This window comes from Leuresthes tenuis, unplaced genomic scaffold (assembly GCF_036924035.1).
Source record: "Leuresthes tenuis unplaced genomic scaffold, fLeuTen1.0.hap1 SCAF_21, whole genome shotgun sequence".
Lineage (NCBI taxonomy): Eukaryota > Metazoa > Chordata > Actinopteri > Atheriniformes > Atherinopsidae > Leuresthes > Leuresthes tenuis.
In genome coordinates, this window is record NW_027325375.1 from 6,860,411 (window position 1) to 6,879,192 (window position 18,782).

Genomic DNA, 18,782 nt, shown 5'->3' on the forward strand with positions numbered 1-18,782 from the left:
CATATAGTGGTTAGTATTCTGCGTTGTGGTCGCAGCAACCCCTGTTAGAATTCGGGTCATGGCAAACCGAGGTAGAATTGCAGTTTATAGTAACAGTTATGGAACAAGGGGGAAAGTACTAAATAAAATAAAATAGAAAAATAAGATAAAATAAAGCTAACCGCGGAAAGCAGATACCTGCCGTGATCGTATAGTGGTTAGTACTCTGCGTTGTGGTCGCAGGAACCCTGGTTAGAATTTGGGTCATGGCAAACCTAGGTAGAAATGCAGTTTGTAGTTTAATCCCGAAGGAAACTGCTGTGCAACAGTTATGGAACAAGGAGGAAAGTACTAAATAAAATGAAATAGACAAATAAGATCAAATAAAGCTAACCGCAGAAAGCAGCAACCTGCCGTGATCGTATAGTGGTTAGTACTCTGCGTTGTGGTCGCAGGAACCCCGGTTAGAATTCGGGTCATGGCAAACCTAGGTAGAAATGCAGTTTGAAGTTTAATCCCGAAGGAAACTGCTGTGCAACAGTTATGGATCAAGGGGGAAAGTACTAAATAAAATAAAATAGACAAATAAGATAAAATAAAGCTAACCACACACAAATGAAAACCTGCCGTGATCGTATAGTGGTTAGTACTCTGCGTTGTGGTCGCAGCAACCCCGGTTCGAATCCGGGTCACGGCAAACCTAGGTAGAATTGTATTTTTGCATTGCTGAAAAAAGTTGCCACTTTGAGCTTGAACGTCTCCATCTTTTTGGGAATTTCTGTCTAAAGGCATCTGTCCCACATCAAACGCCTGAAAGTATCAACATCTGTGTTGGACCAAGTGGAGACTTACCCATATAGATGTCAGATATGTTTTGTAACGACTAAATGCATGTTAGAAACTGATGCTGGTTTTATCTGAAACGCATCCGAAACTGATGGTTTCTCATCACTTTTTGCATTTATTTAACTGATAAACAGGCCAAGCCCCTGGCTCCTTTCCATAACTCATTTGGTACAGCACAGAACTGCAGGTGTCCCAGGACACTTAGCTAAAGCCTCATTACTTGCATTCCTACAGCTGATGACAAGAACCTCTGCCTTCCCTCCCTTCGATAGCTCAGTTGGTAGAGTGGAGGACTGTAGGTGCCCAACACCAGTTATCCTTAGGTCGCTGGTTCAATTCCAGCTCGAAGGAGGGGTCGAGCTTATGTGTACAGAGACTCTGAAGGCCTACTCCTGTAAACCTTTAAAAGCTGTTGGAAGGGCCCTTTTTGGGGAAACTCTGCCACACTCCTTTTGCTTTCGTTAAGGGCTAGTGGCGCAATGGATAACGCGTCTGAGTACGGATCAGAAGATTCTAGGTTCAACTCCTAGCTAGCTCAGCATGCAAGCTTCAGCTTCTGATGTTTCTCAGCTCTCCCACTGCTGCAGAACAGGTAACCTTTAAAACTTCTTCTCTCTACTCCCTGAGTATCCCAGCACACTTATGCCCCAAAGATGCCACACACCGTCTTATCTTGCAGCACCAAAAGGAAAGTTCCTCTTCCGCTTTGTCTTTCCTGTCAATGATTTTGCTCCAAACACAAAAAAAACATACATCGAAGCCACATGCAGCAGAGCTAGATATACTATCCTTGGGATTTGAAGGTGTTTTCAATCACATAATTGGGGAAAAGATGCAAAATTCAAGATTCAAGAGGCTGTATTTATCCCGAAGGAAACTGCTGTGCAACAGTTATGGAACAAGGGGGAAAGTAAAAAACAAAACAAAACAAAACAAAACAAAACAAAACAAAACAAAACAAAACAAAACAAAACAAAACAATAAAATAAAGCTAACCACACACAACAGAAAGCAGCAACCTGCCGTGATCATATAGTGGTTAGTATTCTGCGTTGTGGTCGCAGCAACCCCTGTTAGAATTCGGGTCATGGCAAACCGAGGTAGAATTGCAGTTTATAGTAACAGTTATGGAACAAGGGGGAAAGTACTAAATAAAATAAAATAGAAAAATAAGATAAAATAAAGCTAACCGCGGAAAGCAGATACCTGCCGTGATCGTATAGTGGTTAGTACTCTGCGTTGTGGTCGCAGGAACCCTGGTTAGAATTTGGGTCATGGCAAACCTAGGTAGAAATACAGTTTGTAGTTTAATCCCGAAGGAAACTGCTGTGCAACAGTTATGGAACAAGGGGGAAAGTACAAAACAAAACAAAACAAAACAATAAAATAAAATAAAGCTAACCACACACAACAGAAAGCAGCAACCTGCCGTGATCATATAGTGGTTAGTATTCTGCGTTGTGGTCGCAGCAACCCTGGTTAGAATTCGGGTCATGGCAAACCGAGGTAGAATTGCAGTTTGTAGTAACAGTTATGGAACAAGGGGGAAAGTACTAAATAAAATAAAATAGAAAAATAAGATAAAATAAAGCTAACCGCGGAAAGCAGCAACCTGCCGTGATCGTATAGTGGTTAGTACTCTGCGTTGTGGTCGCAGGAACCCTGGTTAGAATTTGGGTCATGGCAAACCTAGGTAGAAATGCAGTTTGTAGTTTAATCCTGAAGGAAACTGCTGTGCAACAGTTATGGAACAAGGGGGAAAGTACTAAATAAAATAAAATAGAAAAATAAGATAAAATAAAGCTAACCGCGGAAAGCAGCAACCTGCCGTGATCGTATAGTGGTTAGTACTCTGCGTTGTGGTCGCAGGAACCCTGGTTAGAATTTGGGTCATGGCAAACCTAGGTAGAAATGCAGTTTGTAGTTTAATCCCGAAGGAAACTGCTGTGCAACAGTTATGGAACAAGGAGGAAAGTACTAAATAAAATGAAATAGACAAATAAGATCAAATAAAGCTAACCGCAGAAAGCAGCAACCTGCCGTGATCGTATAGTGGTTAGTACTCTGCGTTGTGGTCGCAGGAACCCCGGTTAGAATTCGGGTCATGGCAAACCTAGGTAGAAATGCAGTTTGAAGTTTAATCCCGAAGGAAACTGCTGTGCAACAGTTATGGATCAAGGGGGAAAGTACTAAATAAAATAAAATAGACAAATAAGATAAAATAAAGCTAACCACACACAAATGAAAACCTGCCGTGATCGTATAGTGGTTAGTACTCTGCGTTGTGGTCGCAGCAACCCCGGTTCGAATCCGGGTCACGGCAAACCTAGGTAGAAATGTATTTTTGCATTGCTGAAAAAAGTTGCCACTTTGAGCTTGAACGTCTCCATCTTTTTGGGAATTTCTGTCTAAAGGCATCTGTCCCACATCAAACGCCTGAAAGTATCAACATCTGTGTTGGACCAAGTGGAGACTTACCCATATAGATGTCAGATATGTTTTGTAACGACTAAATGCATGTTAGAAACTGATGCTGGTTTTATCTGAAACGCATCCGAAACTGATGGTTTCTCATCACTTTTTGCATTTATTTAACTGATAAACAGGCCAAGCCCCTGGCTCCTTTCCATAACTCATTTGGTACAGCACAGAACTGCAGGTGTCCCAGGACACTTAGCTAAAGCCTCATTACTTGCATTCCTACAGCTGATGACAAGAACCTCTGCCGTCGCTCCCTTCGATAGCTCAGTTGGTAGAGCGGAGGACTGTAGGTGCCCAACACCAGTTATCCTTAGGTCGCTGGTTCAATTCCGGCTCGAAGGATGGGTCGAGCTTATGTGTACAGAGACTCTGAAGGCCTACTCCTGTAAACCTTTAAAAGCTGTTGGAAGGGCCCTTTTTGGGGAAACTCTGCCACACTCCTTTTGCTTTCATGAAGGGCTAGTGGCGCAATGGATAACGCGTCTGAGTACGGATCAGAAGATTCTAGGTTCAACTCCTAGCTAGCTCGGCATGCAAGCTTCAGCTTCTGATGTTTCTCAGCTCTCCCACTGCTGCAGAACAGGAAACCTTTAAAACTTCTTCTCTCTACTCCCTGAGTATCCCAGCACACTTATGCCCCAAAGATGCCACACACCGTCTTATCTTGCAGCACCAAAAGGAAAGTTCCTCTTCCGCTTTGTCTTTCCTGTCAATGATTTTGCTCCAAACACAAAAAAAACATACATCGAAGCCACATGCAGCAGAGCTAGATATACTATCCTTGGGATTTGAAGGTGTTTTCAATCACATAATTGGGGAAAAGATGCAAAATTCAAGATTCAAGAGGCTGTATTTATCCCGAAGGAAACTGCTGTGCAACAGTTATGGAACAAGGGGGAAAGTACAAAACAAAACAAAACAAAACAAAACAAAACAAAACAAAACAAAACAAAACAAAACAAAACAAAACAAAACAAAACAAAACAAAACAAAACAAAACAATAAAATAAAGCTAACCACACACAACAGAAAGCAGCAACCTGCCGTGATCATATAGTAGTTAGTATTCTGCGTTGTGGTCGCAGCAACCCCTGTTAGAATTCGGGTCATGGCAAACCGAGGTAGAATTGCAGTTTATAGTAACAGTTATGGAACAAGGGGGAAAGTACTAAATAGAAAAATAAGATAAAATAAAGCTAACCGCGGAAAGCAGATACCTGCCGTGATCGTATAGTGGTTAGTACTCTGCGTTGTGGTCGCAGGAACCCTGGTTAGAATTTGGGTCATGGCAAACCTAGGTAGAAATGCAGTTTGTAGTTTAATCCCGAAGGAAACTGCTGTGCAACAGTTATGGAACAAGGAGGAAAGTACTAAATAAAATGAAATAAACAAATAAGATCAAATAAAGCTAACCGCAGAAAGCAGCAACCTGCCGTGATCGTATAGTGGTTAGTACTCTGCGTTGTGGTCGCAGGAACCCCGGTTAGAATTCGGGTCATGGCAAACCTAGGTAGAAATGCAGTTTGAAGTTTAATCCCGAAGGAAACTGCTGTGCAACAGTTATGGATCAAGGGGGAAAGTACTAAATAAAATAAAATAGACAAATAAGATAAAATAAAGCTAACCACACACAACTGAAAACCTGCCGTGATCGTATAGTGGTTAGTACTCTGCGTTGTGGTCGCAGCAACCCCGGTTCGAATCCGGGTCACGGCAAACCTAGGTAGAAATGTATTTTTGCATTGCTGAAAAAAGTTGCCACTTTGAGCTTGAACGTCTCCATCTTTTTGGGAATTTCTGTCTAAAGGCATCTGTCCCACATCAAACGCCTGAAAGTATCAACATCTGTGTTGGACCAAGTGGAGACTTACCCATATAGATGCCAGATATGTTTTGTAACGACTAAATGCATGTTAGAAACTGATGCTGGTTTTATCTGAAACGCATCCGAAACTGATGGTTTCTCATCACTTTTTGCATTTATTTAACTGATAAACAGGCCAAGCCCCTGGCTCCTTTCCATAACTCATTTGGTACAGCACAGAACTGCAGGTGTCCCAGGACACTTAGCTAAAGCCTCATTACTTGCATTCCTACAGCTGATGACAAGAACATCTGCCGACGCTCCCTTCGATAGCTCAGTTGGTAGAGCGGAGGACTGTAGGTGCCCAACACCAGTTATCCTTAGGTCGCTGGTTCAATTCCGGCTCGAAGGATGGGTCGAGCTTATGTGTACAGAGACTCTGAAGGCCTACTCCTGTACACCTTTAAAAGCTGTTGGAAGGGCCCTTTTTGGGGAAACTCTGCCACACTCCTTTTGCTTTCATGAAGGGCTAGTGGCGCAATGGATAACGCGTCTGAGTACGGATCAGAAGATTCTAGGTTCAACTCCTAGCTAGCTCGGCATGCAAGCTTCAGCTTCTGATGTTTCTCAGCTCTCCCACTGCTGCAGAACAGGAAACCTTTAAAACTTCTTCTCTCTACTCCCTGAGTATCCCAGCACACTTATGCCCCAAAGATGCCACACACCGTCTTATCTTGCAGCACCAAAAGGAAAGTTCCTCTTCCGCTTTGTCTTTCCTGTCAATGATTTTGCTCCAAACACAAAAAAAACATACATCGAAGCCACATGCAGCAGAGCTAGATATACTATCCTTGGGATTTGAAGGTGTTTTCAATCACATAATTGGGGAAAAGATGCAAAATTCAAGATTCAAGAGGCTGTATTTATCCCGAAGGAAACTGCTGTGCAACAGTTATGGAACAAGGGGGAAAGTACAAAACAAAACAAAACAAAACAAAACAAAACAAAACAAAACAAAACAAAACAAAACAAAACAAAACAAAACAAAACAAAACAATAAAATAAAGCTAACCACACACAACAGAAAGCAGCAACCTGCCGTGATCATATAGTGGTTAGTATTCTGCGTTGTGGTCGCAGCAACCCCTGTTAGAATTCGGGTCATGGCAAACCGAGGTAGAATTGCAGTTTATAGTAACAGTTATGGAACAAGGGGGAAAGTACTAAATAAAATAAAATAGAAAAATAAGATAAAATAAAGCTAACCGCGGAAAGCAGATACCTGCCGTGATCGTATAGTGGTTAGTACTCTGCGTTGTGGTCGCAGGAACCCTGGTTAGAATTTGGGTCATGGCAAACCTAGGTAGAAATGCAGTTTGTAGTTTAATCCCGAAGGAAACTGCTGTGCAACAGTTATGGAACAAGGAGGAAAGTACTAAATAAAATGAAATAGACAAATAAGATCAAATAAAGCTAACCGCAGAAAGCAGCAACCTGCCGTGATCGTATAGTGGTTAGTACTCTGCGTTGTGGTCGCAGGAACCCCGGTTAGAATTCGGGTCATGGCAAACCTAGGTAGAAATGCAGTTTGAAGTTTAATCCCGAAGGAAACTGCTGTGCAACAGTTATGGATCAAGGGGGAAAGTACTAAATAAAATAAAATAGACAAATAAGATAAAATAAAGCTAACCACACACAAATGAAAACCTGCCGTGATCGTATAGTGGTTAGTACTCTGCGTTGTGGTCGCAGCAACCCCGGTTCGAATCCGGGTCACGGCAAACCTAGGTAGAATTGTATTTTTGCATTGCTGAAAAAAGTTGCCACTTTGAGCTTGAACGTCTCCATCTTTTTGGGAATTTCTGTCTAAAGGCATCTGTCCCACATCAAACGCCTGAAAGTATCAACATCTGTGTTGGACCAAGTGGAGACTTACCCATATAGATGTCAGATATGTTTTGTAACGACTAAATGCATGTTAGAAACTGATGCTGGTTTTATCTGAAACGCATCCGAAACTGATGGTTTCTCATCACTTTTTGCATTTATTTAACTGATAAACAGGCCAAGCCCCTGGCTCCTTTCCATAACTCATTTGGTACAGCACAGAACTGCAGGTGTCCCAGGACACTTAGCTAAAGCCTCATTACTTGCATTCCTACAGCTGATGACAAGAACCTCTGCCTTCCCTCCCTTCGATAGCTCAGTTGGTAGAGCGGAGGACTGTAGGTGCCCAACACCAGTTATCCTTAGGTCGCTGGTTCAATTCCAGCTCGAAGGAGGGGTCGAGCTTATGTGTACAGAGACTCTGAAGGCCTACTCCTGTAAACCTTTAAAAGCTGTTGGAAGGGCCCTTTTTGGGGAAACTCTGCCACACTCCTTTTGCTTTCGTTAAGGGCTAGTGGCGCAATGGATAACGCGTCTGAGTACGGATCAGAAGATTCTAGGTTCAACTCCTAGCTAGCTTGGCATGCAAGCTTCAGCTTCTGATGTTTCTCAGCTCTCCCACTGCTGCAGAACAGGAAACCTTTAAAACTTCTTCTCTCTACTCCCTGAGTATCCCAGCACACTTATGCCCCAAAGATGCCACACACCGTCTTATCTTGCAGCACCAAAAGGAAAGTTCCTCTTCCGCTTTGTCTTTCCTGTCAATGATTTTGCTCCAAACACAAAAAAACATACATCGAAGCCACATGCAGCAGAGCTAGATATACTATCCTTGGGATTTGAAGGTGTTTTCAATCACATAATTGGGGAAAAGATGCAAAATTCAAGATTCAAGAGGCTGTATTTATCCCGAAGGAAACTGCTGTGCAACAGTTATGGAACAAGGGGGAAAGTAAAAAACAAAACAAAACAAAACAAAACAAAACAAAACAAAACAATAAAATAAAGCTAACCACACACAACAGAAAGCAGCAACCTGCCGTGATCATATAGTGGTTAGTATTCTGCGTTGTGGTCGCAGCAACCCCTGTTAGAATTCGGGTCATGGCAAACCGAGGTAGAATTGCAGTTTATAGTAACAGTTATGGAACAAGGGGGAAAGTACTAAATAAAATAAAATAGAAAAATAAGATAAAATAAAGCTAACCGCGGAAAGCAGATACCTGCCGTGATCGTATAGTGGTTAGTACTCTGCGATGTGGTCGCAGGAACCCTGGTTAGAATTTGGGTCATGGCAAACCTAGGTAGAAATGCAGTTTGTAGTTTAATCCCGAAGGAAACTGCTGTGCAACAGTTATGGAACAAGGGGGAAAGTACAAAACAAAACAAAACAAAACAAAAGAAAACAATAAAATAAAATAAAGCTAACCACACACAACAGAAAGCAGCAACCTGCCGTGATCATATAGTGGTTAGTATTCTGCGTTGTGGTCGCAGCAACCCTGGTTAGAATTCGGGTCATGGCAAACCGAGGTAGAATTGCAGTTTGTAGTAACAGTTATGGAACAAGGGGGAAAGTACTAAATAAAATAAAATAGAAAAATAAGATAAAATAAAGCTAACCGCGGAAAGCAGCAACCTGCCGTGATCGTATAGTGGTTAGTACTCTGCGTTGTGGTCGCAGGAACCCTGGTTAGAATTTGGGTCATGGCAAACCTAGGTAGAAATGCAGTTTGTAGTTTAATCCTGAAGGAAACTGCTGTGCAACAGTTATGGAACAAGGGGGAAAGTACTAAATAAAATAAAATAGAAAAATAAGATAAAATAAAGCTAACCGCGGAAAGCAGCAACCTGCCGTGATCGTATAGTGGTTAGTACTCTGCGTTGTGGTCGCAGGAACCCTGGTTAGAATTTGGGTCATGGCAAACCTAGGTAGAAATGCAGTTTGTAGTTTAATCCCGAAGGAAACTGCTGTGCAACAGTTATGGAACAAGGAGGAAAGTACTAAATAAAATGAAATAGACAAATAAGATAAAATAAAGCTAACCGCAGAAAGCAGCAACCTGCCGTGATCGTATAGTGGTTAGTACTCTGCGTTGTGGTCGCAGGAACCCCGGTTAGAATTCGGGTCATGGCAAACCTAGGTAGAAATGCAGTTTGAAGTTTAATCCCGAAGGAAACTGCTGTGCAACAGTTATGGATCAAGGGGGAAAGTACTAAATAAAATAAAATAGACAAATAAGATAAAACAAAGCTAACCACACACAACTGAAAACAGCAACCTGCCGTGATCGTATAGTGGTTAGTACTCTGCGTTGTGGTCGCAGCAACCCCGGTTCGAATCCGGGTCACGGCAAACCTAGGTAGAAATGTATTTTTGCATTGCTGAAAAAAGTTGCCACTTTGAGCTTGAACGTCTCCATCTTTTTGGGAATTTCTGTCTAAAGGCATCTGTCCCACATCAAACGCCTGAAAGTATCAACATCTGTGTTGGACCAAGTGGAGACTTACCCATATAGATGCCAGATATGTTTTGTAACGACTAAATGCATGTTAGAAACTGATGCTGGTTTTATCTGAAACGCATCCGAAACTGATGGTTTCTCATCACTTTTTGCATTTATTTAACTGATAAACAGGCCAAGCCCCTGGCTCCTTTCCATAACTCATTTGGTACAGCACAGAACTGCAGGTGTCCCAGGACACTTAGCTAAAGCCTCATTACTTGCATTCCTACAGCTGATGACAAGAACCTCTGCCAAAGCTCCCTTCGATAGCTCAGTTGGTAGAGCGGAGGACTGTAGGTGCCCAACACCAGTTATCCTTAGGTCGCTGGTTCAATTCCGGCTCGAAGGATGGGTCGAGCTTATGTGTACAGAGACTCTGAAGGCCTACTCCTGTAAACCTTTAAAAGCTGTTGGAAGGGCCCTTTTTGGGGAAACTCTGCCACACTCCTTTTGTTTTCATGAAGGGCTAGTGGCGCAATGGATAACGCGTCTGAGTACGGATCAGAAGATTCTAGGTTCAACTCCTAGCTAGCTCGGCATGCAAGCTTCAGCTTCTGATGTTTCTCAGCTCTCCCACTGCTGCAGAACAGGAAACCTTTAAAACTTCTTCTCTCTACTCCCTGAGTATCCCAGCACACTTATGCCCCAAAGATGCCACACACCGTCTTATCTTGCAGCACCAAAAGGAAAGTTCCTCTTCCGCTTTGTCTTTCCTGTCAACGATTTTGCTCCAAACACAAAAAAAACATACATCGAAGCCACATGCAGCAGAGCTAGATATACTATCCTTGGGATTTGAAGGTGTTTTCAATCACATAATTGGGGAACAGATGCAAAATTCAAGATTCAAGAGGCTGTATTTATCCCGAAGGAAACTGCTGTGCAACAGTTATGGAACAAGGGGGAAAGTACAAAACAAAACAAAACAAAACAAAACAAAACAAAACAAAACAAAACAAAACAAAACAAAACAAAACAAAACAAAACAAAACAAAACAAAACAATAAAATAAAGCTAACCACACACAACAGAAAGCAGTAACCTGCCGTGATCATATAGTGGTTAGTATTCTGCGTTGTGGTCGCAGCAACCCTGGTTAGAATTCGGGTCATGGCAAACCGAGGTAGAATTGCAGTTTGTAGTAACAGTTATGGAACAAGGGGGAAAGTACTAAATAAAATAAAATAGAAAAATAAGATAAAATAAAGCTAACCGCGGAAAGCAGCAACCTGCCGTGATCGTATAGTGGTTATTACTCTGCGTTGTGGTCGCAGGAACCCTGGTTAGAATTTGGGTCATGGCAAACCTAGGTAGAAATGCAGTTTGTAGTTTAATCCCGAAGGAAACTGCTGTGCAACAGTTATGGATCAAGGGGGAAAGTACTAAATAAAATAAAATAGACAAATAAGATAAAATAAAGCTAACCACACACAACTGAAAACCTGCCGTGATCGTATAGTGGTTAGTACTCTGCGTTGTGGTCGCAGCAACCCCGGTTCGAATCCGGGTCACGGCAAACCTAGGTAGAAATGTATTTTTGCATTGCTGAAAAAAGTTGCCACTTTGAGCTTGAACGTCTCCATCTTTTTGGGAATTTCTGTCTAAAGGCATCTGTCCCACATCAAACGCCTGAAAGTATCAACATCTGTGTTGGACCAAGTGGAGACTTACCCATATAGATGCCAGATATGTTTTGTAACGACTAAATGCATGTTAGAAACTGATGCTGGTTTTATCTGAAACGCATCCGAAACTGATGGTTTCTCATCACTTTTTGCATTTATTTAACTGATAAACAGGCCAAGCCCCTGGCTCCTTTCCATAACTCATTTGGTACAGCACAGAACTGCAGGTGTCCCAGGACACTTAGCTAAAGCCTCATTACTTGCATTCCTACAGCTGATGACAAGAACCTCTGCCAAAGCTCCCTTCGATAGCTCAGTTGGTAGAGCGGAGGACTGTAGGTGCCCAACACCAGTTATACTTAGGTCGCTGGTTCAATTCCGGCTCGAAGGATGGGTCGAGCTTATGTGTACAGAGACTCTGAAGGCCTACTCCTGTAAACCTTTAAAAGCTGTTGGAAGGGCCCTTTTTGGGGAAACTCTGCCACACTCCTTTTGTTTTCATGAAGGGCTAGTGGCGCAATGGATAACGCGTCTGAGTACGGATCAGAAGATTCTAGGTTCAACTCCTAGCTAGCTCGGCATGCAAGCTTCAGCTTCTGATGTTTCTCAGCTCTCCCACTGCTGCAGAACAGGAAACCTTTAAAACTTCTTCTCTCTACTCCCTGAGTATCCCAGCACACTTATGCCCCAAAGATGCCACACACCGTCTTATCTTGCAGCACCAAAAGGAAAGTTCCTCTTCCGCTTTGTCTTTCCTGTCAACGATTTTGCTCCAAACACAAAAAAAACATACATCGAAGCCACATGCAGCAGAGCTAGATATACTATCCTTGGGATTTGAAGGTGTTTTCAATCACATAATTGGGGAACAGATGCAAAATTCAAGATTCAAGAGGCTGTATTTATCCCGAAGGAAACTGCTGTGCAACAGTTATGGAACAAGGGGGAAAGTACAAAACAAAACAAAACAAAACAAAACAAAACAAAACAAAACAAAACAAAACAAAACAAAACAATAAAATAAAGCTAACCACACACAACAGAAAGCAGCAACCTGCCGTGATCATATAGTGGTTAGTATTCTGCGTTGTGGTCGCAGCAACCCTGGTTAGAATTCGGGTCATGGCAAACCGAGGTAGAATTGCAGTTTGTAGTAACAGTTATGGAACAAGGGGGAAAGTACTAAATAAAATAAAATAGAAAAATAAGATAAAATAAAGCTAACCGCGGAAAGCAGCAACCTGCCGTGATCGTATAGTGGTTATTACTCTGCGTTGTGGTCGCAGGAACCCTGGTTAGAATTTGGGTCATGGCAAACCTAGGTAGAAATGCAGTTTGTAGTTTAATCCCGAAGGAAACTGCTGTGCAACAGTTATGGATCAAGGGGGAAAGTACTAAATAAAATAAAATAGACAAATAAGATAAAATAAAGCTAACCACACACAACTGAAAACCTGCCGTGATCGTATAGTGGTTAGTACTCTGCGTTGTGGTCGCAGCAACCCCGGTTCGAATCCGGGTCACGGCAAACCTAGGTAGAAATGTATTTTTGCATTGCTGAAAAAAGTTGCCACTTTGAGTACGGATCAGAAGATTCTAGGTTCAACTCCTAGCTAGCTCGGCATGCAAGCTTCAGCTTCTGATGTTTCTCAGCTCTCCCACTGCTGCAGAACAGGAAACCTTTAAAACTTCTTCTCTCTACTCCCTGAGTATCCCAGCACACTTATGCCCCAAAGATGCCACACACCGTCTTATCTTGCAGCACCAAAAGGAAAGTTCCTCTTCCGCTTTGTCTTTCCTGTCAATGATTTTGCTCCAAACACAAAAAAACCATACATCAAAGCCACATGCAGCAGAGCTAGATATACTATCCGTGGGATTTGAAGGTGTTTTCAATCACATAATTGGGGAACAGATGCAAAATTCAAGATTCAAGAGGCTGTATTTATCCCGAAGGAAACTGCTGTGCAACAGTTATGGAACAAGGGGGAAAGTACAAAACAAAACAAAACAAAACAAAACAAAACAAAACAAAACAAAACAAAACAAAACAAAACAAAACAAAACAAAACAATAAAATAAAGCTAACCACACACAACAGAAAGCAGCAACCTGCCGTGATCATATAGTGGTTAGTATTCTGCGTTGTGGTCGCAGCAACCCTGGTTAGAATTCGGGTCATGGCAAACCGAGGTAGAATTGCAGTTTGTAGTAACAGTTATGGAACAAGGGGGAAAGTACTAAATAAAATAAAATAGAAAAATAAGATAAAATAAAGCTAACCGCGGAAAGCAGCAACCTGCCGTGATCGTATAGTGGTTAGTACTCTGCGTTGTGGTCGCAGGAACCCTGGTTAGAATTTGGGTCATGGCAAACCTAGGTAGAAATGCAGTTTGTAGTTTAATCCCGAAGGAAACTGCTGTGCAACAGTTATGGAACAAGGGGGAAAGTACAAAACAAAACAAAACAAAACAAAACAAAACAATAAAATAAAATAAAGCTAACCACACACAACAGAAAGCAGCAACCTGCCGTGATCATATAGTGGTTAGTATTCTGCGTTGTGGTCGCAGCACCCCTGGTTAGAATTCGGGTCATGGCAAACCGAGGTAGAATTGCAGTTTGTAGTAACAGTTATGGAACAAGGGGGAAAGTACTAAATAAAATAAAATAGAAAAATAAGATAAAATAAAGCTAACCGCGGAAAGCAGCAACCTGCCGTGATCGTATAGTGGTTAGTACTCTGCGTTGTGGTCGCAGGAACCCTGGTTAGAATTTGGGTCATGGCAAACCTAGGTAGAAATGCAGTTTGTAGTTTAATCCCGAAGGAAACTGCTGTGCAACAGTTATGGAACAAGGAGGAAAGTACTAAATAAAATGAAATAGACAAATAAGATCAAATAAAGCTAACCGCAGAAAGCAGCAACCTGCCGTGATCGTATAGTGGTTAGTACTCTGCGTTGTGGTCGCAGGAACCCCGGTTAGAATTCGGGTCATGGCAAACCTAGGTAGAAATGCAGTTTGAAGTTTAATCCCGAAGGAAACTGCTGTGCAACAGTTATGGATCAAGGGGGAAAGTACTAAATAAAACAAAATAGACAAATAAGATAGAACAAAGCTAACCACAGACAACTGAAAACCTGCCGTGATCGTATAGTGGTTAGTACTCTGCGTTGTGGTCGCAGCAACCCCGGTTCGAATCCGGGTCACGGCAAACCTAGGTAGAAATGTATTTTTGCATTGCTGAAAAAAGTTGCTTGAAGAGCTTGAACGTCTCCATCTTTTTGGGAATTTCTGTCTAAAGGCATCTGTCCCACATCAAACGCCTGAAAGTATCAACATCTGTGTTGGACCAAGTGGAGACTTACCCATATAGATGCCAGATATGTTTTGTAACGACTAAATGCATGTTAGAAACTGATGCTGGTTTTATCTGAAACGCATCCGAAACTGATGGTTTCTCATCACTTTTTGCATTTATTTAACTGATAAACAGGCCAAGCCCCTGGCTCCTTTCCATAACTCATTTGGTACAGCACAGAACTGCAGGTGTCCCAGGACACTTAGCTAAAGTCTCATTACTTGCATTCCTACAGCTGATGACAAGAACCTCTGCCGTCGCTCCCTTCGATAGCTCAGTTGGTAGAGCGGAGGACTGTAGGTGCCCAACACCAGTTATCCTTAGGTCGCTGGTTCAATTCCGGGTCGAGCTTATGTGTACAGAGACTCTGAAGGCCTACTCCTGTAAACCTTTAAAAGCTGTTGGAAGGGCCCTTTTTGGGGAAACTCTGCCACACTCCTTTTGCTTTCATGAAGGGCTAGTGGCGCAATGGATAACACGTCTGAGTACGGATCAGAAGATTCTAGGTTCAACTCCTAGCTAGCTCGGCATGCAAGCTTCAGCTTCTGATGTTTCTCAGCTCTCCCACTGCTGCAGAACAGGAAACCTTTAAAACTTCTTCTCTCTTCTTCTCTCTACTCCCTGAGTATCCCAGCACACTTATGCCCCAAAGATGCCCCAAGAGGCTGTATTTATCCCGAAGGAAACTGCTGTGCAACAGTTATGGAACAAGGGGGAAAGTACAAAACAAAACAAAACAAAACAAAACAAAACAAAACAAAACAATAAAATAAAGCTAACCACACACAACAGAAAGCAGCAACCTGCCGTGATCATATAGTGGTTAGTATTCTGCGTTGTGGTCGCAGCAACCCTGGTTAGAATTCGGGTCATGGCAAACCGAGGTAGAATTGCAGTTTGTAGTAACAGTTATGGAACAAGGGGGAAAGTACTAAATAAAATGAAATAGACAAATAAGATCAAATAAAGCTAACCGCAGAAAGCAGCAACCTGCCGTGATCGTATAGTGGTTAGTACTCTGCGTTGTGGTCGCAGGAACCCCGGTTAGAATTCGGGTCATGGCAAACCTAGGTAGAAATGCAGTTTGAAGTTTAATCCCGAAGGAAACTGCTGTGCAACAGTTATGGATCAAGGGGGAAAGTACTAAATAAAATAAAATAGACAAATAAGATAGAACAAAGCTAACCACACACAACTGAAAACCTGCCGTCATCGTATAGTGGTTAGTACTCTGCGTTGTGGTCGCAGCAACCCCGGTTCGAATCCGGGTCACGGCAAACCTAGGTAGAAATGTATTTTTGCATTGCTGAAAAAAGTTGCCACTTTGAGCTTGAACGTCTCCATCTTTTTGGGAATTTCTGTCTAAAGGCATCTGTCCCACATCAAACGCCTGAAAGTATCAACATCTGTGTTGGACCAAGTGGAGACTTACCCATATAGATGCCAGATATGTTTTGTAACGACTAAATGCATGTTAGAAACTGATGCTGGTTTTATCTGAAACGCATCCGAAACTGATGGTTTCTCATCACTTTTTGCATTTATTTAACTGATAAACAGGCCAAGCCCCTGGCTCCTTTCCATAACTCATTTGGTACAGCACAGATCTGCAGGTGTCCCAGGACACTTAGCTAAAGTCTCATTACTTGCATTCCTACAGCTGATGACAAGAAGATCTGCCGTCGCTCCGTTAGATAGCTCAGTTGGTAGAGCGGAGGACTGTAGGTGCCCAACACCAGTTATCCTTAGGTCGCTGGTTCAATTCCGGCTCGAAGGATGGGTCGAGCTTATGTGTACAGAGACTCTGAAGGCCTACTCCTGTAAACCTTTAAAAGCTGTTGGAAGGGCCCTTTTTGGGGAAATTCTGCCACACTCCTTTTGCTTTCATGAAGGGCTAGTGGCGCAATGGATAACACGTCTGAGTACGGATCAGAAGATTCTAGGTTCAACTCCTAGCTAGCTCGGCATGCAAGCTTCAGCTTCTGATGTTTCTCAGCTCTCCCACTGCTGCAGAACAGGAAACCTTTAAAACTTCTTCTCTCTACTCCCTGAGTATCCCAGCACACTTATGCCCCAAAGATGCCACACACCGTCTTATCTTGCAGCACCAAAAGGAAAGTTCCTCTTCCGCTTTGTCTTTCCTGTCAATGATTTTGCTCCAAACACAAAAAAACATACATCGAAGCCACATGCAGCAGAGCTAGATATACTATCCTTGGGATTTGAAGGTGTTTTCAATCACATAATTGGGGAAAAGATGCAAAATTCAAGATTCAAGAGGCTGTATTTATCCCGAAGGAAACTGCTGTGCAACAGTTATGGAACAAGGGGGAAAGTACAAAACAAAACAAAACAAAACAAAACAAAACAAAACAAAACAAAACAATAAAATAAAGCTAACCACACACAACAGAAAGCAGCAACCTGCCGTGATCATATAGTGGTTAGTATTCTGCGTTGTGGTCGCAGCAACCCTGGTTAGAATTCGGGTCATGGCAAACCGAGGTAGAATTGCAGTTTGTAGTAACAGTTATGGAACAAGGGGGAAAGTACTAAATAAAATAAAATAGAAAAATAAGATAAAATAAAGCTAACCGCGGAAAGCAGCAACCTGCCGTGATCGTATAGTGGTTAGTACTCTGCGTTGTGGTCGCAGGAACCCTGGTTAGAATTTGGGTCATGGCAAACCTAGGTAGAAATGCAGATTGAAGTTTAATCCCGAAGGAAACTGCTGTGCAACAGTTATGGATCAAGGGGGAAAGTACTAAATAAAATAAAATAGACAAATAAGATAAAATAAAGCTAACCACACACAACTGAAAACCTGCCGTCATCGTATAGTGGTTAGTACTCTGCGTTGTGGTCGCAGCAACCCCGGTTCGAATCCGGGTCACGGCAAACCTAGGTAGAAATGTATTTTTGCATTGCTGAAAAAAGTTGCCACTTTGAGCTTGAACGTCTCCATCTTTTTGGGAATTTCTGTCTAAAGGCATCTGTCCCACATCAAACGCCTGAAAGTATCAACATCTGTGTTGGACCAAGTGGAGACTTACCCATATAGATGCCAGATATGTTTTGTAACGACTAAATGCATGTTAGAAACTGATGCTGGTTTTATCTGAAACGCATCCGAAACTGATGGTTTCTCATCACTTTTTGCATTTATTTAACTGATAAACAGGCCAAGCCCCTGGCTCCTTTCCATAACTCATTTGGTACAGCACAGATCTGCAGGTGTCCCAGGACACTTAGCTAAAGTCTCATTACTTGCATTCCTACAGCTGATGACAAGAACATCTGCCGTCGCTCCGTTAGATAGCTCAGTTGGTAGAGCGGAGGACTGTAGGTGCCCAACACCAGTTATCCTTAGGTCGCTGGTTCAATTCCGGCTCGAAGGATGGGTCGAGCTTATGTGTACAGAGACTCTGAAGGCCTACTCCTGTAAACCTTTAAAAGCTGTTGGAAGGGCCCTTTTTGGGGAAACTCTGCCACACTCCTTTTGCTTTCATGAAGGGCTAGTGGCGCAATGGATAACGCGTCTGAGTACGGATCAGAAGATTCTAGGTTCAACTCCTAGCTAGCTCGGCATGCAAGCTTCAGCTTCTGATGTTTCTCAGCTCTCCCACTGCTGCAGAACAGGAAACCTTTAAAACTTCTTCTCTCTACTCCCTGAGTATCCCAGCACACTTATGCCCCAAAGATGCCACACACCGTCTTATCTTGCAGCACCAAAAGGAAAGTTCCTCTTCCGCTTTGTCTTTCCTGTCAATGATTTTGCTCCAAACACAAAAAAACATACATCGAAGCCACATGCAGCAGAGCTAGATATACTATCCTTGGGATTTGAAGGTGTTTTCAATCACATAATTGGGGAAAAGATGCAAAATTCAAGATTCAAGAGGCTGTATTTATCCCGAAGGAAACTGCTGTGCAACAGTTATGGAACAAGGGGGAAAGTACAAAACAAAACAAAACAAAACAAAACAAAACAAAACAAAACAAAACAAAACAAAACAAAACAAAACAAAACAAAACAAAACAAAACAAAACAAAACAAAACAATAAAATAAAGCTAACCACACACAACAGAAAGCAGCAACCTGCCGTGATCATATAGTGGTTAGTATTCTGCGTTGTGGTCGCAGCAACCCTGGTTAGAATTCGGGTCATGGCAAACCGAGGTAGAATTGCAGTTTGTAGTAACAGTTATGGAACAAGGGGGAAAGTACTAAATAAAATGAAATAGACAAATAAGATCAAATAAAGCTAACCGCAGAAAGCAGCAACCTGCC

General features: G+C 42.4%; 22 non-coding genes across 22 annotated transcripts; all 22 read left to right on the top strand.

The window, feature by feature from the left end:
* The first annotated feature begins 604 nt into the window (after window positions 1–604).
* Window positions 605–676, top strand: trnah-gug (transfer RNA histidin (anticodon GUG)). Its single transcript has one exon. It is a non-coding gene; the product is annotated as a tRNA-His (tRNA).
* A 411-nt stretch (window positions 677–1,087) lies between these two features.
* Window positions 1,088–1,176, top strand: trnay-gua (transfer RNA tyrosine (anticodon GUA)). The gene is given in 2 exon segments: window positions 1,088–1,124; window positions 1,141–1,176. It is a non-coding gene; the product is annotated as a tRNA-Tyr (tRNA).
* A 114-nt stretch (window positions 1,177–1,290) lies between these two features.
* On the top strand, window positions 1,291–1,363 carry trnar-acg (transfer RNA arginine (anticodon ACG)). The gene has a single exon. It is a non-coding gene; the product is annotated as a tRNA-Arg (tRNA).
* Window positions 1,364–3,076: 1,713 nt separating this feature from the next.
* Window positions 3,077–3,148, top strand: trnah-gug (transfer RNA histidin (anticodon GUG)). The gene has a single exon. It is a non-coding gene; the product is annotated as a tRNA-His (tRNA).
* A 411-nt stretch (window positions 3,149–3,559) lies between these two features.
* Window positions 3,560–3,648, top strand: trnay-gua (transfer RNA tyrosine (anticodon GUA)). The gene is given in 2 exon segments: window positions 3,560–3,596; window positions 3,613–3,648. It is a non-coding gene; the product is annotated as a tRNA-Tyr (tRNA).
* A 114-nt stretch (window positions 3,649–3,762) lies between these two features.
* Window positions 3,763–3,835, top strand: trnar-acg (transfer RNA arginine (anticodon ACG)). The gene has a single exon. It is a non-coding gene; the product is annotated as a tRNA-Arg (tRNA).
* A 1,115-nt stretch (window positions 3,836–4,950) lies between these two features.
* Window positions 4,951–5,022, top strand: trnah-gug (transfer RNA histidin (anticodon GUG)). The gene has a single exon. It is a non-coding gene; the product is annotated as a tRNA-His (tRNA).
* Window positions 5,023–5,433: 411 nt separating this feature from the next.
* trnay-gua (transfer RNA tyrosine (anticodon GUA)) lies at window positions 5,434–5,522 on the top strand. Its single transcript is given in 2 exon segments — window positions 5,434–5,470; window positions 5,487–5,522. It is a non-coding gene; the product is annotated as a tRNA-Tyr (tRNA).
* Window positions 5,523–5,636: 114 nt separating this feature from the next.
* trnar-acg (transfer RNA arginine (anticodon ACG)) lies at window positions 5,637–5,709 on the top strand. The gene has a single exon. It is a non-coding gene; the product is annotated as a tRNA-Arg (tRNA).
* A 1,110-nt stretch (window positions 5,710–6,819) lies between these two features.
* trnah-gug (transfer RNA histidin (anticodon GUG)) lies at window positions 6,820–6,891 on the top strand. Its single transcript has one exon. It is a non-coding gene; the product is annotated as a tRNA-His (tRNA).
* Window positions 6,892–7,302: 411 nt separating this feature from the next.
* On the top strand, window positions 7,303–7,391 carry trnay-gua (transfer RNA tyrosine (anticodon GUA)). The gene is given in 2 exon segments: window positions 7,303–7,339; window positions 7,356–7,391. It is a non-coding gene; the product is annotated as a tRNA-Tyr (tRNA).
* Window positions 7,392–9,281: 1,890 nt separating this feature from the next.
* On the top strand, window positions 9,282–9,353 carry trnah-gug (transfer RNA histidin (anticodon GUG)). The gene has a single exon. It is a non-coding gene; the product is annotated as a tRNA-His (tRNA).
* Window positions 9,354–9,764: 411 nt separating this feature from the next.
* On the top strand, window positions 9,765–9,853 carry trnay-gua (transfer RNA tyrosine (anticodon GUA)). Its single transcript is given in 2 exon segments — window positions 9,765–9,801; window positions 9,818–9,853. It is a non-coding gene; the product is annotated as a tRNA-Tyr (tRNA).
* Window positions 9,854–9,967: 114 nt separating this feature from the next.
* Window positions 9,968–10,040, top strand: trnar-acg (transfer RNA arginine (anticodon ACG)). Its single transcript has one exon. It is a non-coding gene; the product is annotated as a tRNA-Arg (tRNA).
* Window positions 10,041–10,948: 908 nt separating this feature from the next.
* On the top strand, window positions 10,949–11,020 carry trnah-gug (transfer RNA histidin (anticodon GUG)). Its single transcript has one exon. It is a non-coding gene; the product is annotated as a tRNA-His (tRNA).
* A 411-nt stretch (window positions 11,021–11,431) lies between these two features.
* Window positions 11,432–11,520, top strand: trnay-gua (transfer RNA tyrosine (anticodon GUA)). Its single transcript is given in 2 exon segments — window positions 11,432–11,468; window positions 11,485–11,520. It is a non-coding gene; the product is annotated as a tRNA-Tyr (tRNA).
* A 114-nt stretch (window positions 11,521–11,634) lies between these two features.
* On the top strand, window positions 11,635–11,707 carry trnar-acg (transfer RNA arginine (anticodon ACG)). Its single transcript has one exon. It is a non-coding gene; the product is annotated as a tRNA-Arg (tRNA).
* An 878-nt stretch (window positions 11,708–12,585) lies between these two features.
* trnah-gug (transfer RNA histidin (anticodon GUG)) lies at window positions 12,586–12,657 on the top strand. Its single transcript has one exon. It is a non-coding gene; the product is annotated as a tRNA-His (tRNA).
* A 1,614-nt stretch (window positions 12,658–14,271) lies between these two features.
* trnah-gug (transfer RNA histidin (anticodon GUG)) lies at window positions 14,272–14,343 on the top strand. The gene has a single exon. It is a non-coding gene; the product is annotated as a tRNA-His (tRNA).
* A 1,834-nt stretch (window positions 14,344–16,177) lies between these two features.
* On the top strand, window positions 16,178–16,267 carry trnay-gua (transfer RNA tyrosine (anticodon GUA)). The gene is given in 2 exon segments: window positions 16,178–16,215; window positions 16,232–16,267. It is a non-coding gene; the product is annotated as a tRNA-Tyr (tRNA).
* A 1,531-nt stretch (window positions 16,268–17,798) lies between these two features.
* Window positions 17,799–17,888, top strand: trnay-gua (transfer RNA tyrosine (anticodon GUA)). Its single transcript is given in 2 exon segments — window positions 17,799–17,836; window positions 17,853–17,888. It is a non-coding gene; the product is annotated as a tRNA-Tyr (tRNA).
* Window positions 17,889–18,002: 114 nt separating this feature from the next.
* Window positions 18,003–18,075, top strand: trnar-acg (transfer RNA arginine (anticodon ACG)). The gene has a single exon. It is a non-coding gene; the product is annotated as a tRNA-Arg (tRNA).
* The last annotated feature ends 707 nt before the right edge of the window (window positions 18,076–18,782 follow it).